At 43.1% G+C, this 27,971-nt stretch overlaps 1 protein-coding gene across 6 annotated transcripts in view; it reads right to left on the minus strand.

The window, feature by feature from the left end:
• The window catches only part of AGPAT3 (1-acylglycerol-3-phosphate O-acyltransferase 3), an 89,107-nt gene that overhangs the window by 59,543 nt on the left and 1,593 nt on the right, over positions 1 to 27,971 (minus strand). For 2 of the 6 annotated variants that reach the window (XM_032100999.1, XM_032100996.1), the window contains exon 1: positions 11,886 to 12,271. The exons of 3 other annotated variants lie outside the window; for them this stretch is intronic. The gene's annotated coding sequence lies outside the window, so the exon portion shown is untranslated. Of the gene's footprint in view, positions 1 to 10,525; positions 10,642 to 11,885; positions 12,272 to 27,971 lie in introns of those variants that run through there. One more of the 6 variants, XM_032101000.1, reaches the window with a different exon arrangement.

The raw sequence follows: 27,971 nt of genomic DNA on the forward strand, positions 1-27,971 counted from the left end.
GACTACTTACCTCTTCCTTATTCTCTTTCCTTATAGCTGTTACCTTCTTGCCCCTAAGACTCCTGGCCCTCTACCTCCCATATATTTACCCCAATAACCTTGTGCCTCTGACTTATGCAAATTATCTGAAGATTTATTTTCAAGGACAAGATACAGTTAATCAAAGGTGTGGTGTGGCTTATTTGTGTGGGAAGAGATACGTCAAATAAATAGGAAAAGCAGAATTGTGTCAAAAGCTTCTGCTAGTTGCAGTAAACTTTCATTAGAAAAAAGAAAATAAAGTAGTTTAAGACAGGGTTTAAGACACTGACAAAATTGGGAAGAAAACTTGCATTTTGAAGCAAACAGTATTTTAATTTCCTGCTCTAGAAAGGTTGCTGTTATCTACCCACAGTTATTTTAATTTTTGTATTATGCTAGATCTCTCAACATACTTCATTGAAAAAGCAGTAGGGATGGGGTGGGGAAAGACAATACAGACCTCTGGGTATTAACTTGAAACCTCTCTCCTTTGACCTTGAAGGACTCTGTCTTCCTTCCAGGTATCCCCTACCTACAAGACAAACATGTCCCATCACTCAGCCATACCCTCCAAGTATTTTACTGACTGGCATTGCCTACACATGGGCAGCTCTCTGATCCCAAGGCAAACAGCAGATGGTTGAGGGACTCCAGAGTATGAAACCACGCTCAGCACACACACTGATATCAGATGAATAGGTTTGGTCAGTGACAGGTTATTATTACCTTCATACAGTGCAAATCATCCAAGTCTGAGATTTTCCACAAGGTAAAAGTATGGATCTTCAAAAAATTATAGACTTTCAAAATTTAAAACAGACATGCGCTAATTACCTCAATCTCAGACTGACCTTTGTATATTTGTCTTCAAAGACCTTGTATCACTGCTGCACTGTGGAAGCCAGAATGACTTCCAGGTTAATTTTAAAACAAGCTATTCTGAAAGCTTTTAACTGAGCAAACCCACCTAATCCTCGTATCTTGTTGTGAAATACTTTTCCCTACTGACTAAAATGTTTCCCATGCAGCTGTGATTTCATTTTAGTCTTCTGCAGAAAACTGAAGACAAGAAAATATCTAGTTTGAATTCAAGGAACCCCTTAATCATAGCCACATAAAATTCACCAAAAAAGGGAATTCTCTCACTGTTGCTCCTCCTCTACTAACAAAAAAATAGTTTATTTATCACTGTAAAGTACCCCAAAGCAAGACAGCAAAATCTTAGTGAGAAATCAGATGCTTTTTATCCTGATTATTAAAAACAAACAACAAAACACATACACTAAGCAAAATGAAGTTGGATTTGCTTAAGAAAAGTTCATCTGTGGCAGAAGGAGCACATCCACTTTATTCTTACTTCCTAGATTAAAAGCTGTTTAGTTCACATGAAAATTCTGAGGCAGTTTGTCTATCTTTTGTGAATTGGATAATCCCTTTTTCAAAATTGATTAAATTTCAGAATAAGCACATCAAGAGAAGTTTGTTCAGAAACGTGCACTGTGAATCAAATGGGTTTTGCCTTTTGGCAAATCTTCACATTTCCTCTACTACTTAATGCCCAAATGCAGCTGTTTTATGGATGTTTTTAGTACTTGGGTGTCAGACTGACCACATACAACCTGTGCACTGAAAGACCAACACACAGCCAGGTGTAACCCATTTGTAATTACAGTTGCTCACGTGCCCTTCTGTGCTCCTCTGAGCAGACACCTTGCAGACCCCAGCTGGTTCCTCAACACAGGCCACAAACACAAAGCTCCCAAGGATACAAACAACCGAGGGGGTCACTCCTTGGACAGCCATGCTGTAATCAAGAACACATGAGGGACAAAAATAGCTTCTTTCAGAGGAATTAAGACTGCAATACGACCTCCAGTATCTGCCCCTGCCATAAGAAGGTGGAAAAAGCAACAAGGGAAGTCCAGCAAGAACACATCCAAGTCCCAGCCATAGCCAGCATCAAAGGTGGTAGCTAAACAGAGGGCTAAGCAGCACCCTTCGCACTTTTCTAAGTAATGCACTGTACTAGTTTGAAAACAAACCAGTGGGAGGCACCAAGTCAGAATAACAATTTAATGGAAATTAAAGAAAAGGAAAAAAAAAGTAAAAGAAAACACTGTCAAACTGACAGAGTCAAGGTACAACCTGACACCCTGTTAGGCAGGGTGGTGGTAGCAGTCTGGTAGAATGGTGGCTGCAGTCCTCTGAAGCGGTGATCCTGTAGTAAAACAGTCTGCTCTTCCTCAGGAAGTCCAGTGGTGGCTGTGTAGCTCCTGTCCTCTGGAAATCCAGTGGGAAGGGTTGTCTCTGGTGGTCAGAGTCTCAGATTATATCCACGATGGGATGCTTGGTTCCTCCCTCTGGGTGGAGCATCTCACAATGGGGTAACGAGTCATGAGGCCAAGTGTTGATTAGGCTCATTAACAGAAGATAGTCCGGAGGGAGTTATCTCTGAGTCAGGCGGCAGGACAATGATGGGCCATTAACAGCAAGATAGTCTGGGGGGAGGAGGCAAGGAAACACTGCCCCACCTGGTTTCAACAGCTCATGAGCATGGTAATAGAATACACTGCAACCCAGGACATGCACTTTTATGTTTTATATTAACCACCAGTTCTGCAGCTCTCAATCCTTTGCAATCTGCTTTGCCTTCCACCGAGGCCTCTCCAGCCTCTGTGCCATTTCTCTTTACTCAATATTTGCCCTGCCTTCTGTCATCTTCCTCATCATTGCTGAACACCACCACTGTCTTCAGCTTTATTTTGTATCATTCTGCTACAAAATGTCCTTTCCCAAGACAAAGATCAATCCCCTTTATGAGCACAAAAGCATGGGTCTGTTGGTTTATACTGCCTTCCAAAAAAGCCTGGCCTAAATCCCCCATAGGCACACTTGGGATATGGGACACCTGGGTGGTTTGTTATATTCACTCTATCTAGTGGGGCTATCCTCATCCTAAAAATTCTAGGCACCACTGCCTTCCCTCAACAACTTCCTGCCTTGAGATGGCAACAGCTAACAGAGGTTTTGCTAAATTTGCCTTCCCTTCCCCAGCCCAGCAAAGCACAGACACCACTCCAAGTGCAGTGTCCCAATTCCCTCAAGCCCACTCCCCCTAAGGCCTCCTCAAGGAATGTGACAGGAGTCAGAGGCACAAACCTGGACATGAGCAAGATCCAAAGGGTTGGAGGCCCAGCAAAAATGCTGCCCAGGATAATCAACAGGGACAAAAGGTTGGTTGGTTTGAGTGCCACCAGGAACAGAGTGCACACATGTGTGCATGCACAGGCATGAAAACATGGGGAGGGCAAGTTAACCAGATTCAGAGTCCATCAGGAATCTCTTGCTTTTTATTCAGTAGTGTTCTCATGTGCATAAGTCACGGCACGAAGCTTTGTTCCCCTGTTCCACTATGTCTGTTCCAAGACACTGATCACAGCAGCCTTTCTCTGTTGACAAGCGTCTTAGATGAGACCCATGCTGGGGGCTGCAACTTTCTGAGGCAGATGTGGGAGGCTGAAATTACATCCTCAGTGTCCACAGCAGCCACCTGTGACTCACAAGGCCCTGCAGATAGTTGCATCCAGCCTTTTGTGCAGGCGGACCCAGGCAGCATGTTCCACCTCAGTCAGGCCAGATACGAGGTTCTGGCCTGGCAATACCTTTCCATGGCCTGAAGTCAGCAGGACTAGCAAAGAACTGCCCCCACTGTTTATTTAACAGCGGTCCTGCTCAAGGCACCAGTCTGGAATCAATACTGCTCATGCTGCCTGGGGATCCACAGAGGGCACAGGCCCAGATTACCTTGTTGATAACTCCCACTGCATGGAGGTAAAAGGTTTGAAAGACATCCTTGGAAACCCTGACCATAACTACACCCAGATTTGCTCAGCCCACATCAGTTCACCACTTGTAGGGACTGAGGTTCATGAGACTTTACAGGTGACAGTCGCTCTTTTGAGCAAGGCCTGAGCTGCTGAAATTCCATTCAGGGACAGCTGAGATGCTGTACCACAGGGTGGAAGAAGGCTTTGACTGTGCCTCTTGTCAGAGCAAAACTCTGTGCCTATTCCTTATCATTTCAGATAATGAAAGGAATGGCATCCAACTGGGCCAAGCTTCTTCACCGGGCCAGAGAAAAAGCAGCTGCAAAACTTGAGAGAAAGCTCCTTTTCTGTCTTCCCCAAACAACAGGATGTGCAGAAAGGTGAGAACCTGGTATTTCGGGTGTGCTCCTGGAAAGCTGATGGTGAAAAACACGCACCCCCCCGACATCACCCTGATCTCGGGAATCAAGCAGGGAATCAGGCAGCAGGTTGCATAGGTCACTCAAATGAGCAGGAAGAGAAATAAAGTTTGTTCCCACAAGAGGCTTACACAGACACCACTGACAAGGAAATGACACTCTAGCATCATCCCTGTGAAACAGGGAAGAGGGTAATTTGACACTTCCTGGAGCAACAGTCCAAGGAGCAGAGATCCAGGGGACAGGTTTCCTCCAGAGAGCTCTGCAGCACATGCACAGGAAAGGCAGCCAGTCGAGGGAGTAGGATACCTCAGATGTAAAGAACATGAAGTGGACAAAGCAAATGAAACTGAAATCTGCTCTCCTGGTCTGTTCTTACTGCACTCTACATGGGGTTAAAGCAGATGCAGCCAGCCAACTTCCCTGGCAAAGGGATTTTCTCCTGTGTGGAGAAGAATCCACAGAGAACAGCTCCAAAATCCCAGCCATAGCCCAGCATTGGCACTGAGGGGAAGAGAGGACTTCTGCTAAAAAGCATTATGAGAATTATGTGCCATACTGTAGTAGAGTTCTATTGCTTGGGGGTTTGTTTGTCTTTATAAACTTTTGCTTCAGCTATCTGATGGACAGGTAAATTTTCAATCTTGCTTACAATATGTACCTTTCTCACTGTGGCTATAATCCCCACAGCTACTAGAAAAAAACAGGGATTAGCATGTCTATTTGAACTACTGATAAAGACAGAAAAGCACACCATACAGTCCTTTGATTTCCAGTTTGAGCAATATCCTGAGTCTGAACATTTCACATGGGTGTGTTTTCCCCCCTTCCTCCTCCAAACATGACATCCAAACACCCAGAGGTTATCAAACACAGAGTAACAGTATTAACCAGCCTCTCAGGATATGAATCCCATGGGCTCAGGGCAAATTGCTGTAGAAGCCTGTTTCTTCTTCAGTGGACTCTGTGCTGATTCACAAGCCACACGAAGAGCTCAAGGCAAAGAGACAGGACTCCACTTTGCATGCACCCTGTCAGGCAATGCAGCCACTGCTACTTGAAGGTCTACTCTTAAGCTTGACCAGTGCTGCTAAAAGAAAGGCCAGAAGGCCAAGTCTGGTCCAAAACAAGTCAGAGGGTAACCTAATAGGGTCTAAGGAGGGTGGACGACAAGGGTCCAGTCCTCACGATCATTTTTTTGACTTTTTTTTTTAAACAGAATTGTCCTCTTGGGTCCCACATCAGTCAGAGCACTACAGCAAGTAACACCACCAAGTGCTTTGTTGAACCACTGCTTTCCAAACATTTCCCTTTTCCAGCTTGCCATGAAGCATCACCAGCTCCCACACAAGGGCTCTGCTTCAGACATGCACTGAAGATGTCTCCTACTCTGACCCTTCCTGTCCTTCACTACTCTGGATGAGTACCCAGAACCTACAGAAAGGAGATATCAAAGGAGAGAGGAAAGGTCTCCTCACATCCAGGCTCACCCCTGACATGAGGGATGTGAGGAGCAGTATCTTAAGTCAAGTGTGTGGGGGAAATCCCAAACCTTTATGATTATATTAGAGACTGAAATAAATTTTCAGTAATTTCTTGTTCTGTTTCTTTGCTTTCTCTGCTCCTGCTCTATATGTACAGGCTGGCCTGTTCTCCAGCCATAAGCACTGGGCCACTGAAATCTGAGAGAAAGCAGATCTCACATGCACTCACATTATCACCACCTAGATGTAAATCCTCAGTGTTGGCTCCCCAATAGAGAAGAACCAGCTGCAGAACAAAAGGAATACATCTCTTTATCAGGCAGTTCACTTCTCTTATAGGGGCTGGACAACAGGGGACAGCCAAACTGGGGGAACAGGGATGAAAGGAATAAAAAAAGGAACAGACTAAGCAGATCTGGCAGCTGATTGCAAAATGGGACAGAAATTATTCTACTTCCAAATGGGATAACAGGACCCTCAGAAAACGCGCAGGATAAATCCTTACCAGAGCTGTACACTAATACCTAGTGCCATCCATTCCTGTTCATGTCTGGACAGTACTCTGAAGCCTGGGGAAAGGACTAATTTGAGCACAGCCCTTCACTGGGCTGATGAATCAGCTTTCCAGTGTGCATTCCCCTTAGGGAGAAAAGGGAGAATTGGCAGAGGACAGCACTGCAGAAGACAGCAATAGGAGGAAACAGCTGCTGAATTTGATGCAGGAGCAGCCCATCATGTGGCAACATTTTGGTGCAGTGTTCTTGGCCAAAATCCTCATTCCCAGCCAAGCACATCCTCCAGCATGAAAGGAACAAGCACATTCCCTTACGAAATTCACAGGCGTTCCAACTCCAAAATGCTGGCACAGCAAAACCCAGGGCTCTTGGTACTGCACATGCAAGTAACAGCAAGACAGAAAGTATTCTGTAACACATGGCAAATATCAAGGGAAACATATCCATGGTACTATACTTGAGAGAACTGCAACCATGTGCACCCAAAAGCGATGTGCTTGTCACACGCCCACATCTGTATTTCATGAAACCTGAACAAGTCTGAGGATAGTTTTTACAGCACCTTGAGGTCCACTGGCCTTAAGTCTGTATTGTTAACTTCACTCACTAAACTTACAAAAGATTAAATGCAAAATTAACTTCAATTGTTTTCTGTAAAATTACTTTATCCAACCCTTAAAAATCCTCAGAATAAAATAAGAGTACAACACACCAGGTAGGACCTCCATACCCTATACATGCTCACTTCCATAGGCAAAAACATCTCCAGGAGAGGCTGCTGCAGGTAAGGGATGCAGAATCAGCAGTTCAATTTTATTCCTCTCTCTGCAAAGGCAAAGAACCATCCCTGGAAGTGTTCAAGGCCAGGTTGAATGGGGCCCTGAGCAACCTGGTCTAGTGGAACATGTCCCTGCCTGTGGCAGGGGGTTGGAGCAAGATGATCTTCAAGGTCCTCTTGCAACCCATCCCATTCCCATGATGATTCTATGAACCATGTAACAAAAAACTACAATTGCAAACGTACATATGCTCCAAGGGCTCTTCACACAACACAATCTGTTCCACCAAGCAATTTTTATACTTTGAGGAACAGAAGTGGGTTTATATTCCTATGCCAGACTGACTGGTCTTCTCCTTTTTCTTGGAAGTAAATAAAACCTTCTCTCAATTCTGTCAGCACAGAGATAAGTATCTAACTTCAGAGAACTGCAAGTAACCCGACCTTTTAATTTTTCCTAATGCTTCACATGTGTCCCATCAGTAGCAGACTAATGTTTTACTTGTTTGTTCTTTTCCTGCACAGAAGAAAAGAGCTTTCAGTCTGTGTGAAAGACGATGCCTTGGGCACTCCCCATGGGCCTCTTATTGTTCACTGTAACTTCTTTTTCCTGCTGGCAACTGGAGACTCATTCACCAGATTTCTCTGGTGACAGGTATAATAAGAGACAAGCAGATAACTTCTATTGCATCTCTGGACGCCTGCTCTGAAAGGGTTTTCTGTTCCTGCATGCTGTTATTTGAACACATGAATGACCTTTCCAAGGCAAACGCCAATTTTCCACAGAAAAGGCTTGGTGTGACTGTCAAACTGAAGGGTGGTAAAAAAGCACTTGTTCTCCTCATATATCTTCCAGCACTACCTTAATGAACTGAAAAACCAACAGCCTCAAGGACTTATTTCCAGTCCTGCAAAAAAACAAGGCTTAAAGCAAATAGGGCCTTACTGCTGTTATACAAATAAAACTATGACACTATGCCTATCTATGAAGATTATAAAAATACAGAGTCCTGTAAAGGCGTCCTGTTGAAGATTTTTCCAGGTGACCAAAAGGTCTACTTTCCCTCACAAAAGCCTTGACAGGAACCTGGAAAAGCAAAGCAGCATTTTTTTTTTTTTTTTTTTAATTCGAAATGCTGAGCCACTGAAAACCAAAGGAGGGCTCTACGTACACAGCAAATTCCTGAGCCTGGTGAGACTCATGACTTGAGATCATTGCTTCCTCCAAAGTCAGCCTGAAGAGTAGAACCATACTAACAGTCTTCTAGTATTCACTCAGTGGCTTTCAAACCAGCCAGTAACTCTACCCAAAAGGCACAAAAATTACGTCCTGAAGAAATAGTGAAGAGGAAAACACGCACATCAGATTTTGGGACAGTTCTTGAGCTAGGGGAAACAGAGCAGATAGAGAAAACTCCATAGAAGAGGCAGGAGAAGCAACATGAGTAAACAGAGATGCTGGATGAAACCAAAAAACAAAGAGGTCACAAGCCACACACTTCAGCAAAGACCAGCACACCCTGGAACAACTTACCAAAGGCCAGGACAGTCTTAGTAACTAATCATTTTTTAAAATCAAGTTTGCAAGTTTTCCTTGGAGGCAAATTACAGTTTGCACCCAGATTTATAAGACATGGGTTTATCCCTGGGGTAATTCGTACACCCTCTGCTTTTGGCTTGTGACTTGAGAAGCCAAGAGGTGGCTGTGCAAAGGGACCGGGGAATGAAAAAGAGGAAGGGAAGGAAAAGAAAGTAAGAGAAAGTACAGAAAAAGATACAGAGGGAAACAAAGAAACCATACCGATAATGAAGAACAACGTGTAAAAGCAGCCTAAAAAGATAAAGTAAAAGCATGTACGTAGTAAGTGGATTTCTTTTAGTGGAAGATGTGTGGAAGAAAATAAATAGAGTAAGAAAAAAACAATTCTGTGCAGGAAACAATTCTGGGGCTGGAGAGGGGCAGTCGGGGCTATGAGGAAAAGATGACAACTTTCTTTGTTCTCTCAGGTCACTGAGAATTTCAAGGATTACAAAGGATGACTTTTCCAAGCACAAAATTTCCTGTATCAGAGACAGGGCGCCTGGGTCCAGCTGGCCATGCAACACTCTGACCAGTGTTGAGCTGTGCCATCAGTACACAATGCCACATGACAATAAACCAGAAAAATGCTACACATTCACCCTCAGTCTGACTCTTCCAGGTGACAAATCCCTAGTGACCCCCTGTCCCAAGTGAAATATGGGAGCAGATGCCAAGGCTGGGTCATAGCAACACAGATGCTCTTCTAAACTCGCTTTATTCCTTTCCATGCTGCCCTGATCCATACAGCTGCTGTTCATTTACTTGTTTTGAACTCCATGACAAGGGACAGCAGCGAAACTTTACCTGGACACCAGCTCTGGGGGGGATCAGATGTGTGCAGGCATTGTGATCTATGCAGAAGGAAAGGGGACACCCGGACACCAGGTACAGGGACACAAAGCAAGGGACTGCCCAGCCAGGCTCTTTCTGCTGGCTTCTTTAAGCAACAGCTACAGGATCAAGCAACAACAACCAAATTAAAAGGGTGTGCCATATAATGGTGTAAGTTCAGATCCTTATAGTCAAGAATAGCTGAGGTGGAAAACTGTATAGGACAGATCAAAACATCCTGACTGATTCATTAGCCACAGAGGCTTTAAAGCAGGCTGGTTTGTCTCGTTTACAGCTCTATCAATGAAACCAATCAGCCTCTCTGAACACAGCAAGGAAGTTTATTTAGGGCAGCACAGCAGGCTTCTCTCACCTCTGCTAGGCACAGGATGACAACTTCTAAGGGATGCTGGACAGAGGGATCAATTCCCTCACCAGATCCAAGTTTTCTCTGCTCTAAAAATCATATCCAGCAAAACACACAAACAGAAACTTCCAAGTGGATAAACACTGCATAAAAGCTACACTTACCACAGCTGAGCTCTATCTTAGGCAGAAAAAGGCAGAAAATGCACACAGCAATAGCACACAAAAAGCCATAGACAAAAACTAACTTAGGGACAGTAAGTCTGTTAAAAGTCTTAGGGAAGTAAAACCAGGCAGCTTTACTAAATCCTCTTTTGCTTCCACTGATATGATTCATCCACACAACTTCTACCTGAGACTGAGAAAAACAAAACACACAAAACCCACCCCCCCCAAAAAAACCCAACCAACCAACAACCCCAAAAGACAAAAACCCCCACAATAAGCACAGATATTCAAAAATACGTTTCCCCTCCCATCGATCCTACAGAGTCTCTTTACAACTCGTGCAATACTACACTGGATCAGCTCAGTGATCCTCACTCCCCACGGGGTGCTCCCAAGCAGTGCTCACTCTGGAGGTATCAGAAGAAACAGAAAAAACCCTGCTCATGTATAGATAGACTTGAACAACTCCATAATGACTCAAGGACAAGGGAGTAATTATTCCTGAGCACTAAAGACAGCTGGCAATTTACTCACATCACATGCAGAAAGACTTGAGCATTCACAGCAGCACAGTCAAAGAGATTTATTCCTTCTTCCATGTGCCTCTCTCCCTGTGCTTCCAGTCTCTCTGCTCCTGGGAGCTCCATTATCTGTGTTAAAGTATATTCCTTTTTAATCTACCTACTGCTTTCCAGATTCATTTCACAGCAAGTTTTTTTAAAATTTTAAAATCAAAGGGAAAAAAAAAAGAAATCACAACATTTGACTACAGGAAACTAACACTGCCCAAATAAGCAAGTTGGTATTTTTTTTTTCTTTCTCTGTATAAAATTTCTAAACACAAAGAAAGGCAATGGAAAGAAAGATAAATGAACAGACAAATCCTGAGAAACCTGATTTCTCCTTTTCATTTAAATTTGACAGATCTGGGTCCTGCAGTAAGACTGTCTTCAAGCTCCTCCAAAAAGACTCAATTTCATCTACATGTCAGAAGTCTGTTTTCACACCTCCTTGTCAGCCTGAGCACAGGGTTAGGCTTTCCCTGATTCTTATTTTCCAGGTGCCACAGGAGGCTAAAATGGAACAGTAGAGCCACTTCCTACCCAAAGACATTAAAAAGAAGTGAGATGCCTCTCTACATCCATCACATTCATTTTATCATGGGAAGCAAAAGATGTCTCCTTATTATCCTCAGAGGAAACAGAAATACATAAGTAAAAACAACTTTTCCTAAGTGGATGAGAAATTAAAAAAGTAATTGCTGTTTCAGGAATATGGAACCCATAAAACAGTATTAGTAACTAGAGGTTAAAATATTTACTGGCACATGGAAAATAGAATTCCACGCTTACAGAGCATTCCAAGTATAGCACATTCAGTGGTAAATAGATTAAGACTTCCTACACACTCCAGAGGTGACATGTAGGGCAATTGTAGTGATAGGACAAGGAGTAATGAGTACAAATTGAAAGAGGAGAAATTTAGGTTAGATACTAGGCAGAAATTCATTACTGTGAGGGTGGTCAGACACTGGAACAGGTTGCCCAGGGAAGTTGTGAATGCCCCAACCTCGGCAGTGTTAAAAGCCACGTGGGCCAGGGCTTGGAGCAACATGGTCCAGTGGAAGTGTCCCTGCCCATGGCAGGAGGGTTTGGAACAAGATGATTGTTAAGGTCCCCTCCAACCCCTTGACATTCTATGATTCTGTGATTACTGCTTTTCTTTAACAAGTTCCCAGCTTCACCTTGCCCCCCAGCACAATCATCACTTTGAAATATCAAATCCCAAACCACTTTTAACAAACTGATAACCGAGGTAGCCCCATTGCTCTTACACAACTGGTAACCCTGCAGCACCAAAGAACTGCCTGGCAGATATCCACAGGAAGCCTTACCCACTGCAGGGAAAGCTGCTCCAGGAACAGAGGAACCACACACCATCCACGTGAGGAATTCAGGCACAGCCAGAGGAGCAGCTTCCCTGACTTCACCAACACCTTCTGCTCGCACAGCTCACCAGAGTCCAGGTTCAGTGCCCCAAAGGGACAGCCAGCTCCACCTTCTTGCCTTCTCCTTAATCCAGGGATCTTTCACTGACAAAGTGCCTGCCCCACAGTATCCCCAGCACGAGGCACGGCTGGCCAGATGCCTGTGTGCTTGCACACCCTGCTGCCTCCAGATGTGTCCAGCTGCACAGATTAGGAAGGCACTGCCTAAATGGCCCGTGCTGCTGCCGAGCAGGCTCGGAGAGGAACAGCCAGTACACGCCGACCCACACGTGCAAACCACCCCTCACGTCCTTCACGGGTCCAGCTGCAATCTCATGTTCCTGAAAATATAAATACCCCTTGGAAAAGGCACACAACCAGGGTAAAGAGCAAAGGTAAAGCAAACACACAGCTGCCCTCTGGACCTCTGACCGGTTTTTTTTTTTTTATGGTCACAAGGAGGGGTTGTGATTCCTCACGAGTGCATTTTGCCAAGAGCCAGAATTGGCTTTTCAACCCCGGGTCCTGCCCCACTGCCCAGCCCTGACTGCAGTGCTGCAGGCTCTGCTGTCTCCTCCTTCCCAAGCTAAATCCATCTCCTGCAAACTTTACCAGCCCTGTGACCAGTGGTTTGTCACACCACAAAGCACCAGTTCATGACAATCCTCAAACATAATTTGAAACGTTTAGAAAGCACAGACTATAGTATTACTTGTCCATTACAATTCTGTAGCACACCATTGTGAGACTCTTTGCTTTTCAGTGTACATACTAGTGAACAGAATATATTCTGACTCATATTCAAAGTAGCAGCTGAATTTTAGACAAACAGGTAAAAATAAACAGAATACCTTCTGAAATCAGACCTATTAACTACTACTGCAACAAGCATTTGATACACTTCAAAGGAAAGAATGTTTGCTTTCAGCAGTGCAATAACCTGGATGAAACATCATTTTAAATGCTGCTCACTAGAGAGATGGGCACAAGTTACTGATCTAGAGGGAAGTTTTCTAGTTATTAATTTCTAGGTTTAAAGCTCTGCTTATTGCTTGATTCTTAAAAACAGCCAACTCTACTCCTTTCTCTTGGACATGGAAAAAAACTAAGAGAAAAGGAATATATATGTAAACTCCCCCCCACCAACTTCTCCCCTTCCATTCTATGCCTTCCCTCCCAGAAGGGTATTTAAAAATAGGAAATACCCAAAATACTAAACAACTGAATCTATATAGACCTATATAAAAGGAGGCATAATAAAACCAGAGTCTTAGTGACCAAGTAACCTGCACCACCTTAATATCTGAGAGGTATTCAGACAACAAGAACAACAACATTCAGAGACTCCTTGAACCTTACCCCAATTTGCACCATTGATGTGGCTGCTTTTCAGAGACTGGACTTTCTCCTACTACCTACACTCATCTTTCCACAGCTCAGGATGGTTGTCATATTTTTTGTTCTAAGGCAGTTTGCAACAACTTTTGTAAGCCCAAACCACTCTTTAGGAATGATGATGATAAAAATGAAAAAACAGCTTCATTCAGGACAGATGAGAATCTTGAAATCAAAAGGACTTAAACATTTATCAGAGTATTATCCTCTGTATAACAGAGGATTGGAAAGCATAGAGGTGCAAGTAATTTTTCCTAGGGAATGACTTCTCTCTTCACATGGCAAATATTTTTCCAAAGCTGCTAATCACTGGAGTTGTTTTATTTTGTTTCTTTAGACCATCAGAGCTACCACAAAGATATCACACAGTGTTTAGTTTGGAAGTACTGTGTTAAATGACAGCGGAGAACTAGGAGAAAAAAAAAAAACTTCTCACCATACCCATCACTGCCTTACTCCTTCTGCCTTGATCATAGCACAGGAGTTGTATTTCATTGAAATGGGGATAACACCGGGGGCCAGAAATAGAGGAGACAGCAAGCAAGCAGACACTACATAGCTCAGCTGCCTATAACCTATTTAATGCATAATAAAAAACTTGATCTCAACAATAATGAAAGTATTAAGGCTTACAGCACTTGCAGCTCCATAAGTATCTTTCAAGGCAGAGTATTCCTATTCCTATGCATGTGCATTTTGGCAATGCTCCTTTATTATAGATAAGTCAGAGACCTTAATTTCAGATCACTCTAGTGATCTTAGAGTCTTATAGCCATGAAATTACATCTTCAAGAGAGTCAAATAATCTCATCATGCACTGACCTATGTGTGTATTTGCATATTGGCACTTAAAGCTTTTGGCTTTAAACACACAAGACAGGGAGGCAGGGAGAGAAAAAGATGACTGAGGTTTGAGGAGAAGCCTTCCAAATTAACAAGCTGAGAAAATTCTGGAAATTCTTACCAACACTTACAGCAGAGATCTGGGTTTCTAAACATAGCACCAAGAGATGTTTTTAGATGTTTCCAAGACACATCCACAACATCCACACAGGACTGGCAGATGCCACACCAGACCATTGGGAAGCCAATGCCCTTTCGAGAGTGGTGGCTCCAGGCCAGGAGAAATACCCTAAATTACCTAAAGGGACGTTCAGGCACCCGAGTTGCCAACCACAAGTCTCTACAATGTTTAATTAAAGCAGAGATAATTATAACCAAGTTTAGAACCAGCCTGGTCCCTCCATCCTGTCCCCTTCCAGCCAGTTCTTTTGGTGGACAGACACATGATTTCAGTGTGCAGAAAAAAAGCTGCTCTTTCAGTGTATTAAATATTTTGAATACTTTGCATGGTATCAGTCTGTCTCAAGAAATTTTTGAGAATAGTGACTATGAGAGAAAGAACACATAATAAAAAACCTGAGCTGCACAGGAGGCAAATAGAAGGTAGCAACAGGAAAGCTCTAGGCTTTCACAACACATCAAGGGATTTATAACACTATTTCCCTCTATTACTTTGTGAGAGATCATGGCAGTTTCTCTCTTTCTCTTAAAAAGAAAAAAAAAAAAAAATCAAGCTCCAATATGAAAAAGCATACATTATGAACTCAACCCCCCCCTCCCCCCCAGGTTTTAGATACCAGACATTATATATATAAACCACCTGATATACACACTTCACGCTTTTGGGAAGTGTTTTCTAACTGCACAGAGCCATCCTGTTCTCCAAGGATACTGTAATTACTAATAGGAACCACCACGATATAGTGAACAAAGGTGACAGTCGCCTTTTAAGACTCCAAGTCCTCTGCCTTAATTTACTTGAGTCTTTTGTAAGTTTACTCTGCTTGGTGGCAAGACTTTAAATTTCAAGTTCATACTAGCAATGAAACAGGTCAAAGCAAAATATATCCATAGCTGATCTACAGAAAAAAACACTATGCCAAGAGGAAATGGTTGTGTTCCCCTTTGGGTTTTATTACTTTCCCCAACACATTTCTGTTAGTCAAAAGTACATTTAATACAAAACAGAAATTAGCGTTCAGAAGTCTGAAATGAAACCATGTCAGGAAAGCCAGTCACTGCCAATGGGAAAGACCTAGTAAAAATTAGTTTGAACACTCCAATTCTTTCAACTTCTATTGTGAGCAATGCCCAGCAACCAAAACATGCCCATACAAAATGAATCAGCCCTGACTGAAATTTGATTTTTGACCCGATTACATTCTTCCTCCCAAAATAACCTCTCATTAAAGAACTAAAAAGGTTGCAGTCAAGAACTGGCCAACATAACCAGAATCTTTAGTGAGTTAGCACAGCCCCCTCCACACACAGAAACTCTCACTTCCATCACAAGAACTGCAAAACTGTCTGTGCTAAGTTAACAACTGAACAAATTTCAAGATAGGATTTCTACATAAATTAGGACTGTGTCCAGACCCAAGGCAGAAAACTAGGACTCCCAAGAAAAGGAAGAGATAATGCATCCTAAGAAAACAGGCAGCAGCTCTTAAATGGCTGTAAGAGCCCTCCAGAGAGTAGTCTGAGCCTCTTGGCCTCTGACAAAGCAGCACAAAGTGCCTCAGTGGGACACGGGAGAAGAAGCAGCAGAAACAACTCCAAAAGTTCCTAGTGGAGAAAATAAAGGAATTTGACAAACAGCACAGTCAATATGTGACAGACCCCAAGGAGCAGTAAGTGAGGCCAGGAGAATGTGCCACAGGAATTTAGAACAGGCAACAGGAGTCCCAGAAAGGAACAGGCTGAACAGATGAAGCTGCACAGCCCCTCCAGCATCTCTCCCTACACACTCCTCTCTTCCAACCCAGACCAACCCCTAGACCCACTGGCTTAGTTCATAGCTGAAATAATGGCATTATCTATCCAAATGTGGACCTGTTACATTCAGGTCTGCTGGTTGCCTACAGATGGATTTGGGAGAGAACAGCAGCCCCCCACCCCATGGCAACATAAGCATTAAACCCAAGAGAACACGGGAATAAAGGCCATTTCCACTCCCTTCATGCTCCTCCTCTTTCCCCCACCTACATCTTGTACCAAAAAATGGTTAGAGATACAGGAAAGAAAACCTGATCTGACTACACAGGAAGCACAAAAACAAAAACCACAAAGATGAAGTATTGCTAGTACAATTGCTGCATCTATCACACTGTGCAGCATTAAACTACCCGCTCATTACTGTGATTTGGCAACTGATTCTAAATGCCTAAAAAAGGGCCCTGACAAAACCCACAAAAAGTGGGATGAAACAAGGAAGAGGAGGAGGAGGAGAACAAGAGAAAATTATACCAAGATAAGTTGGAGATGCACAATTTCACCTGTCTGAGAAGACCCAACCTCTTCTAGAGAAGACAGGCAAGTTAAAATTTCAAGCAAAAAAACTCAGTGCAGGGGAAAAAATCCCCAGTTTGTAACCAGGGTGTATGTGCTTGATGCTGCTGGAACCTGTTAAACACTACTGCTGCCAGCCAGACACCCCTGCAGAGAGGACCTGTATCAGTGCAGTGGGGCTTTTAATTTGTGTAACAGCTATTTGCAGGTTCAGAAGCACACAGCTAATGAGGCCTTGTTAGCTATCCAGAGCAAATATATACCATGGAGTGCAGGTAACTGGCCTTCTGCTGCTCATACCCTCTCTCATATGTGTAATTCCACCAGATTTGTGAACTCCAAACACCACATTATCTGCAAAAGACAGTCTTCCAAGATAGAGGGTCCATTTACTCACAATAACATCCAAAATGCTTCCAGTGGAAAGAATCCCATCTTAACTTTGTCCTGGAATTAAGGCAGAAACACATCGGGGCTGCCCTCTCAGAAGAGCATCTGGTACCTTGAAAACCAGCAAATTATAGATTCCCCCAACAGCTATTGAGTTACTCAGTGGAGGCTCAGTTTATCTTAGCTCTGTCTGCCTCATCTAGGCACAGGCTCCATAGGGAGCGACAGAAAGACTGAATTTCCTTGTGGTCAGCAGGCAAGTTGTGCCTCATTTACATTACAAATACACACATTTTTGAGGCATTTTTAAGACACAGCCAATGAGAGCTCAGCACTGCCAAGGTCACACGCTGGCCATTGCTGGGAAGAGAACTCCAAGAACAAGATGCTCCACACTTCCTTGCGTGGAGCATCCCAGATCGCCTGTGTTTTACCAACACACCAAGACCATATGTCCTGCCAAATAATTTTAGGCTCACCACGCACCAAAGAAATCAATTCAGGAAGCTGGATGGCATTTCTTTTCTGCTCACACAGAGTGACAGACCATCACAGTCCATAAATTTTCTGGTACTTTGTCTCAGTTACTTGCTAGTGAAGCGTTCGCTGGTACAAGGAGCCAGGAACTTGACTCAGATTTTAATTCAGTGCTTATGGTTCTGCAGAACTACTTCAGCACCCACCAGCTTCGTGCAGTGGCTGCAATACCAAAAAGGCAAGCAGGACTGTGCTATAGAGAGAACCAGCACCTGCATTTAAATTCTGCAGGCACTTACCCGGCCTTTCAGCTTTTGTTTAGTGCCCTCCATGCATTCCTGGTAGTTACACTCTACTTTGGCTGGCCATCAGGAATTAACTGTGCCACAGAAACTGAGAGCCCAAAGGCTGAAAAAAATAGCAAACTGAAGGCACCATGATCTTTCTGGTAGCTGGGTTCAGGCACCAGTTTTGAGGCTGATCTCTAAGGTCACCACCTTCAAGGCTTTGCTTAACCTTCTCCATGGAACACACAAGGATTACAAGTGAATTGTTTCACATGCTCAAAGAGGAAGATAAGAAGCAGCCCCTATCTAAAAGGACCCCTTGACAGAGAAGCAAAAATACCAATATCCTTCCCAAGGTCATTTGATCTCACACTCAGATCAGTGCTGCCCTGTGCTAGAATTCACAGCATGTGAGGCTCCAAGAGTGGAGCAGGGTTGGAACATGAGTCTCTCCCAATATAAAATTGCAGCGTGCACAGTTGAAGGAGATTTCCATAAGTCACCTAACCCAGCTGCCCCCCACCTTTGACAGCAACGCTTCTCCATCACCTTTTACTTCTCTTCACCACGACCACTAATTTCATATTCCCCACCCCCTCCCTAGCTTTTTTTTTTTTTTTGTACAGCAACATAAGGGATGAACAGGGAAGGCCAGAACTTACATTCTTTGGATCTCCCCTGCCCCTTGTCCACATCTCATAAGGGTTCATTTCCCAGTAGGGACCAGGCACTCCAGTCCCCAGTGCAGAAACACCAAACCCCAACTCTTCTCCAGCATCTGCCAGGATCTTTTCTTTCTGAGTTCCTTCCAGCAACATCGATTTTACAACTCCTGCTTGGCAATAGAAAGCTTTTCCCAAAGTTTTGCAGCTCTCCATTCTGCATCTTAAATCCCTAACTTGCTGTCCTCTCTACAGCAGGCACAGACAGCAGTTCACTCCCTTCTTCTCCCACAGAAGGCTTTTAGGTGTGTTCTCTGTGTAGAACCATCTTGATTCTTTAAACCTTCCCTTTATTAATGCTTTCTAGACATCCCTGTGAATTTCTTCCCACTCAGTTTTTCTTACAGCTTGGTCCACACAAAAAGGTGCCTTCAGCTGCATGCCACAGTCCAGCTCATGCCAAGGAGAACCATTTTGCAGGTGTGTGTGCATCCTCATCTAGGGTGCTTGATTTTTTTCTTCTGGAGTCAGAGAGAAAGGAAGGGTTTGGGGTTCTTGGGGGTTTTTCTGCAATCACCTAAGACTGATTCACATTCAGGTTTCAAACTGCTAAGTGGAAGCACTACATTTTTGGCTAGTATCAAAACACGTATTTGGTAGGAATACAAGAAAGCCTAGAGCTTTTCTTCCCCTTTAGAAGTTTTGCCAACCTTACCGTGTTAATGAATAGCATTAAAGAAAAGCCTCCAGAGTGAACACAGAGGCACAAATGAATGTAGGCAATGCTATCACCAAAAACTGAGGCTGTTGTGATTAATCTTATTCAAAGGGAGGGTTCAAGAGTACCAGCAGACTCCTCTGTTCCAGACTAAACTGCAATCCCACCATAAATGATGGTGCCAACCTTTTTTTTCCAGTGTTGGTACTCCTACTTCTCTGGGGAAGAGCAAGGAGCCAACTACATAGGATAGTAAGTAGCCAGTTTTATCTGCTCAGTGACAAAACGCTCCTACCCAGGAGTACTCCACCATTCCCCATACTGGATCAGGCAGAAACCTATAAAACAGAAGAACACAGCTCTGTTTCCTCTTTAGGGATCCAGGACAGTTAATGCTGGCCAACAAGAAAGGACAGGCCTGCAAGAGGAAGGGGGGGAGAGAGGGAAAGGAGAAAAACTGTAAGTTGTTTATTTTAGGTCACCCAGTAAAACCAAGGCATCTGTGCAATGCTGCAAGGTTCATACTTAGAACCAAATTCATGAGGTTCAGAAAGGCAGCTTACAAATGCCACAGTATGCTTCAGACCATTCTTAATGCTTTTTGGCCTGAACCCATCACTTTAAAAGCCAGCAATTTTTTTTTTTTTTTACCAAGCCCACCCCTCCCACATACCTCCCTGCCACAGGGCAGTGATACGACAGACATTTCTCTCCAAATTAAATCCACTTCTTGAAGGAAGAGGGTCAGGAGGATGAGGGCACTACACTTTAAAAAAGGGCATTAAAAAATAATTATGCTAAACCACGTATCAGCACAAATTAAAGAGAGACAGTAAAATGCCTGCTTTCAGCTTGCTTAAATATTCAATTAAAAAAGCCATCTAGGCAAAATTTTATTAAAATAAATCAGCTGAGGAAATGCCTGTCAAACCAATCTGAAACCACATTCTTTTAGACCTTCTTTCACTGAGAAGGAAGTCTTCACTCTGCCAGTATCAACCCAATCATGTTCTCAAAGGATGTGCCTTCCTTCACAGCAGCAGTGGCACGAAGAGCAACCAGCACTCATTTCACACAATGCCAAGTGCAGTAAAGCTTCTGCTGGCTTCCCTTGTACAAAAACACATCCTCCTCCTCTCTCAGGCCCAGCAAGCCAAATTACCCATAGATAACCCCTCACAGCAGTTCATGGCTTCCTTTGGGATCCAAGAAGACAGGTTTAAAATTCGTGATGGAAGAGTTAGTGCAGATGGATGTGAAGTACAGTCTTTCCACCCATAATGCCTTGAAGGAAAACCAAAGGTTCAACTTCCAGATCAGATCTACCATTTGGGTTCTTGACAAACATTGAGATGACTGCACTTGTAGAAAATGTTTAAGGTTTAGGACATTAAAAATTTGATGACATACAAACAGCGCAGGAAAAAAGAAAGATAAGAAAGGATTATACCACTTTCTTTTGCTGTAGAGAAAGGTACAGGCTCATTACCTGAACGAGGTAAGGCTCATAGCAGGTTGCAAACAGCAGGTTCTGTTATTTCAAAGATGAACACTGTCTACCTGGCTTCTACTGTGAAGTATAACTGAGGTGATGCTGTGAACACCACAAGACTCATCACCACCACTTGTTCTCCAGCATGATATTGCTTCTGAAAAGCCAATACACCACTCCAGCAGTGCACTGGAACACACCAGAAAAAAACTACAGTACACAGACAAAAAATTAAACTTTTCCTTATTGGAAAGTTGTTGGCAAAAGCTTCATAGTTAAAAAAAAACAGAGAAGTACCATCAAGAGGACTTTGGTATAAGCACAGCTGCACTCAGGAGAGCTTGCCAGCAGTATACACTTAACACCATAAACATACATATTTAATGGACATGTCTTCATTCTTAGACTATATGCTCCAAAAACCTTTACCGTAAGTTATGGTCCTCAGTTCACAGCCACAGCTCCAGCTGCAACAAGCAAGATAAAGCAATGCCATTTTTAACCACAGTTTTCAAAGGCAAGGCTAAGTGCCTTTTCTAGGGGCTGAGCAGGACCCAGGCAGCAACAAGCACGTCTGTACCAGCTCAGAGCCAAGGTCTGCTCCATCTCACGACACATCCCTGGCAGTAGACAGCAAATGATGGCCAGAAGAGCAGAGGACCAGGGCAAGCACATTGTGACCCTGCTGCTACTGCCTAACATCCCAGTGATCTGCAGCCAAGGCACTTCTCTGCTGCTGCCTCCTTCTAAGTTCATCTTAAGGCACCACTGCTGTCAGGTAAATGCACTCAGACCTTTCAGAGCAGGCGGAGGGAGAGGGCTCACTGAGTGTTTTCCAGTGAATATTTGGGCAGGAAAGCTTGAAAGGCATCCAGCAGTGCTTGGCAGCAATAGGTCTTGTACCATCACAGAAGACGCTTGGGAAAAATGCAGCTGGAGCGTTAAGCCAGCCAGTTCAGCTTCCATCGACAGAAACAACTTGAGACAATAAAAAGTAAACTGAGCTACTCAAAGTACATCCTACTTCAGATTAAGCCATCTCAACTCCTAAAAGATCATACAAACAACATCCTTGCCACAGTGCTAGCTAAATATAAAATACATCTGTTTTCAAGTAGTTGTCCTCTCCACAAATAAGAACAGTACCACAGGCAAATTCAACATGAAAACCATTAACAAGTTTCAGACAAGTTAGTTATGAGCAGAGACTGCAAAAAGGCATGGCCCTGTCCCCTTGCCATGGGGTGGTCAGGAAAGCAAAAGACAAGATAAAACCTCAAAACACAAAAGTCCAAAAGCCATCTCAATACAATGATCCCAGTGGTGATATTTCACTGGAAATGCAGATCAATAACAATCTGCAATCTGGCCCAAAGTCCCATTGCTATTTAACACTTTTAGCCAAATGTACTTTACAAGCAAAGCGAATTTTTTTAAAAAATAAAAATCCTTCAAATAGAGAGAAGACTCCTCTGATCCCTAAGAAGAGAGGGGCTCCAACATTCTGTAACATGACTAACCTCAGGAAGTTGTCTGAGGAACCAGAAGCGTCACCTCTGCTGTGACCACCAGAAGGGAAAAACACTGCTCAGGGGGTAATTTGGGTCATAGCCTCTTCACTGACCTCAGGAAATGAAAACCTTTCTTTCCCTTTGGCTTCAGTCCTCTTGTAATTCAAACCTGGCTGGCTACATGGTTAATAACCCAAGGGCCATCAGCATCAAAGAGATGCAAGAGGAAAAAATTTAGCTCAGACATGCTGGTAAGGAGATCAAGACTTCAGAAAGGTACTGGAGCAAGGGGCCCACAGAAAAGAAGACACTATGCAGCATAACCTTGGGTCAATCAATCACAGCTGCCACTGGGAGATGAGCTCTTGCATTAGGCATTAAAGATGTGTCAAACCTAGAGCTTCTCATCTCTGCTCACATGGCAGAACAACATTCACAGCGAAACCTGCTGGAAGGTTACCTACCTTTATCAAACAAACTGATAATGGTTGCGTTATTTAGCAGTATGTCAGCTGCTATCAAAACTTGGGTCCATAAGCAGTCTAACTTACATCACTACCAGGAACATGAAAGTTGACCTAGCAAGAGAAGACTGAAGACTGGTAACACTAAAGCATGATATGAATTATGTCAAGAGGCAAGAGAGGCTGCTTCTGAACCAGCATGTAAATCACACATTTCCTCCATCATGTTCCCCTGAAAAGACCAAATCTGCATTTAAAGTACCAACAACTTTCAATCTCCAGGGGAAAAAGAAGCGTTCTTTGTGCAGAGTCAAGCTTCGGCAAATCTTGCAGCAGTAACTACAGACACTGCCTCCCCAAGCCATCTGCTGTGGCATTTATAACTCCTGGAAGGGCAGCAGGCAGAACTGGTGGAGAAGAGGAGACACAAGTATCTCAGCAGCCAAAGCCAGGCTGCACAGGAAAGCTGTGACACTGGTCTGACCCAAACAGGAACTTACGTCCTGGTTATCCAGACCTCCTTCAGCTGGCAGATGCAGCTGCTGTTCATGTAGCAGAGGAAACAGTGGGATCTGCATCCTTTTCAGATAACAGGCAATTAGGAGACCAACCTCAAGTCAAACTAAGCAAGCCCAGGCTGGCAAGGTTCCAGTGGGAAAGGTCTGACCAGGACCTCATCCCACAAATGAGCAAACTGGTGCTCTGGAGTCAGTCTGAGCAACTCAGCTTTCACATTCAGATGGACATTCCAGATCCCAGCACAGCCGACAGCTCCACACATCTCTCCTCCAAGAAGCAATGCCAGTGACATAGTCAGAATAATTCAGAATGAGCTAAATGCATCCTTTATCAGGACATGTAGGTTCCACCTTGACCTACATACCCTCACACCACAGATGACCATGGCATCTGCAGAATGTTTTCATCAGCACAGATACAGACAGAAGAAGAGGCAGCAGGACAGGCTCACCCACCCCTTGCTCACACGAGCAGGAGTTCCAGCAGCAGGCCAAGCTGCAAATCCCACTTTCTCAGTACGGCTGGAGACAATGCCGATTAATTGTTTCGCCATCCATACAAAATTACTACAATACTCACTTCATAGGGTTGTCACAAGGATTATTTAACATCTCTGAAGAGCTCTGAAGAAGAAATAGTGGCTATTGTTCTCAGTACCATAGAATTGGGAACTATCTCACATGAATTTTGCATGACTGTGCATGTGTGACAGTTGCGGCACCAATACATTATTTTTCTTCACAAAAAAAAAAAAAGCCTCACAGCAGCTCATTAACTCAGGGCAACATTTTAGTTAGAAATGTATTTTGTTTTGCTTGTTAATATATCCTAAACAGAGATCAACTTTGACTGTTTAATTAAAAGATTCAGGTGCTGTTTCTAGTCTCTCTTAATTAAGGGAAACACCACGTTTTTTACAAAGAACTCAGTTTAGGCTGTCAGGGCTTCTAGCGAGCACACTGTAATTACCTAAGCAATGCTAACACACAAGAACAACAAGAGGAGAAAAAAAGGAACCAAAAATGTCACTGAAATCTCATTTCATTTACAGCAAATGAGAAAGTCTGCATGGAGAAAAGCTGCTACACACAGAAAGAGTCCAATGTCATACTGCTTACGCCTGACCATTAAACAGCTCTTAGCATTGATGCAGAACATTGTACCAGTTTAAATAGTTTCTTTTTTCCCTGAATACACAGGAGCCGTAGGATTCTAAACGTTCTTGCAATACACTTGGATCCACCTCATTGGTATAGAAAACTACTACTGTTTCAGTTCAAATGTATAAGGAATCTATATGCCTCCTCTTTCTCATAAAATACAGGGAAATCAACACTTACTTCAAGGATAAGCATTTTCTTTTTTTTTTTTTGTTCCTGAACAGCCTTAAACTCCCGCAGTAATCGCACAATTAGGCAACAAGGTTGCAATCCAGGGCAAAGCTGATTTGGCAGAGAACACCACCATTTCCACTACACCAAGCTTCAAACATGTCTTTAAACTCTTTTGGACATAAACCACATCTTTTGTTTGGAAAATAAACAACATATTATTGATACTACTGCAAGATAAATGACAGTATTAAGACTAGTCAGCATACCAGCTTTCATTCCCCATCCAAGAGGGAACAGAAAGCTCATTCTCTTTATTTCATCCTGGCTCTCTACAGAGGAACTGGCACCTATGGGTGCACAAAAAATGCAGCATTGCAGCAGCAAGCCTCACAGAGCCTAGGTCCCAAGTTCCCCAATTCCCAGGGAAGGCATGAGCCCAAAATTACATGCTTGTTCTGTCTTTAGTATGCCTTAGGATAGCCACAAGGGCAGGGGAGAAAGAAAAAAAATTTAAAAAAAAAAGAGAGATAGAAAAAAGCAACAGGAACAACTGGGCTATTTTACCAAGAGCAAGGAGATGTACTACCAATTCCTGTTTTCCCCAGGTTTGTCTCATAGAGATCAACAACTTTCTAAAGTTGAAGGTGCCAAGAAGACACTGACCCCCTCACAAAACAGGCATGAAACAGAAAGGACACTCTTGATTGTCTCCTCTGCCCATCAGTCCAGTGGGATGTATCTTCATGTAACCTGAGCTGTGCATTATTTTGATACCTTCCAGGGAAAAGGCCAGGAAAGCTTTTTCATAATTGCCACCCAGCACTTCCTCGGTCACTGCGCTGTCCTAAAACTATTTGTGTTTTACTTGGGTTTACATGCAAAAAACAGCTCCTGTGGCACTCCGTTCCTTCTTATAACACTGAATACTCACTTGGACAAGGACAACAACCCAAGTCTCCTGCTTCCCAAGACAAATGTCCCATCCAGCACAGTATAACTATACTGTTCAGACAGCTACAGGTACATGCACAACAGAAGGAGGACCTGCTGCAAAGGACTGAATCCAAAGGCAGCAGTTGTAGACTGGTCTTCAGAAAAAAGACAAACATTTCTTTCATCTTTGCTTTGACTTGTGTGTAACACTCCTAAGCGTTCATCTCATCACTGCCATGTCTTGCATACTCCTAAATGTGTCCAGACTCACAGGCACAAGGAAATGTTACAGGTAAATCATAAGTATATACCGATTTTGGAAGCATCAACAAAAATATGTAAGCTAGGGTTCGCTTCCTTTTCAACCATTTGAAATTTGGACCTCTGCAATTAATAAACTAAGTTGGATACACCAGCAAATTAAACACTTCCTAGATTATCTTGATTTTGCCTACAGGTGCCTGTGTGCTGGTGATAATCAGTCCCCAACTTAGGTGCTGACTCATGCCTGGAATCCTACCAAGATCATGCATCAGATGGCAAACTGATTTTCATGCAACACATTTAAGAGTATCCTCATCAAGCATGCAGCAGAGGCCTGGGGATTAGTGTTCCTTTTTCTTATTTTATCTTGGTTAATATCATGGGTAAAGAAGAAATTTGGATAACGCCTTCAAATATCTCTCTATTCCTTTTGGTTTTGGTAAAAAAAGATGTTATCAATTACTTGTTAGGAGCTACCCACAAGCAAAAGCTCCCTGGCCCTAACGCGGAATGCAAGCATAGACAAAGAATACTTATTACTGATGGCTCTGCACCAGAAGGTAGTAGAGCAGTCTGAGAAACAATGAAACCTCAGATTCTCTTTGGGTTCTGCCATTTCTTTAGTTCTTTATCTCGCAGCACCCCAGGTACCAACTGCCAAGTCACCTGGTCTTTGGTGAGGCACCAACTATAACCAGGCTATGCATGCACCAACTCAGTATGAACACTAAAAACACCCACTGAAAGAACAGGACATTTTTAGCCACTGCAGATGATAATTAAGTTTCTTCATCAGTACCTTGGCCATTCCTATCAAGAACTATGTTCTCATAAGCCAAAGAAGCAAGACTGAATGCAAGCTTTCCTGGTCTTTTTTTTTTCCTTTTTAATTTGCATAGAGTGTAGAAGCAGCTTCCCAAAATTTATGGCTATCATAAATTTAGAATAGGTGAACACATTACAGTTAACAGCAATACTTTATTCACACTGGTTCCCCACAAAATGTAAGCCTCAAATCCAATTACTCTGTAATAGTTTTGTAAATAAACAAAACACCATTTAGGATTTGAAAACAATGCATCTTTCTGCTAACAGAGGCAGAAAGGAAAAAAAAAAAAGGAAGCTAGCACAAGACTATGCAATAATTTCATTTTGTAAGAAGATTAAAACAGAGCAGAAAGCTTTAGCTCTGGCTGGGAAAAGAACATATACTTTGTGCTGGTAGAGTTCCCTGTAATTGTAAGTGCAATTTTGTCTGGTTTGTTAATGCACCTCTTCAGAGACAAAAGAAACCACAAGGGGAAGAGGAAACAACATTCTTTTTTTCTGTGCAACATTACCTCAACTAAAGCCCATTCTGATTTCAGCCCTTGTCAGGCACAACTTGAGCACTCTCAGTGGAGCTATCTGCACTGCATTGTTAAACTGCACTACAAAGTTTTGGTAAATGGTCCTGCCATTTTAATCATGCTCAGCAGGGACAATCTGGTCAGGTGTCTTTCCTGTGCTTGTTGAATTCCAGCTATATTTGGAGACCAACTGTTCTCTGTCCTGCTTTCTCCAATTCACTGTGTGTATAAGGGTGGAGAGGTGAAGGTGGGAATTAGGAGAGAAAGACATAATGAGACTTTCTTAAGAGTACATAAAAGAGCTCTGAAAAAAGGCTGAAAAACATACTGAAAGTAATGAGCATCATTTTAGTCATGAAGGCTCAGTAACAATAGATGTGAAAGGGAAGAAGACTACAGTACACAGAAGGGAACCAAAAGCCAAGGCTCCTGTGAAAGTTACAGAAAACATTAGAACATTTATGTTTAAAATCCAAGGGTCAGAACTGTTCGCAGCGCAAGGAGCTCTGTAACAGCCCAATGCTTAACTCCAACTCCATTTAACTTCATCATCTCCTACACAGCTGCAGTCTTGCAGGAAAATGAATGGAAAACATATGAGTCCTACTGCTTGTAGAATCAAACTTAAAAAAAAAAAAAGCATATATCTGAGATTACATTGAACTCCACCCAAAAGACCTGTGGGTCAAGTAAGAGTCTCAGGTGAAGAGCGTCACCACAAAAGAAACAGCTGCCAACACAAGTGGAGAGCTTTACTGCTCTGCTCCCAAACACGCTTGTCACATCAGCAATTCATTGAGAGCAAACATGCCATCTTGGACTCCAGCCTACTTCCCTTAGAGCGGGA

The sequence above is a fragment of the Corvus moneduloides genome, chromosome 2, assembly GCF_009650955.1.
Source record: "Corvus moneduloides isolate bCorMon1 chromosome 2, bCorMon1.pri, whole genome shotgun sequence".
Lineage (NCBI taxonomy): Eukaryota > Metazoa > Chordata > Aves > Passeriformes > Corvidae > Corvus > Corvus moneduloides.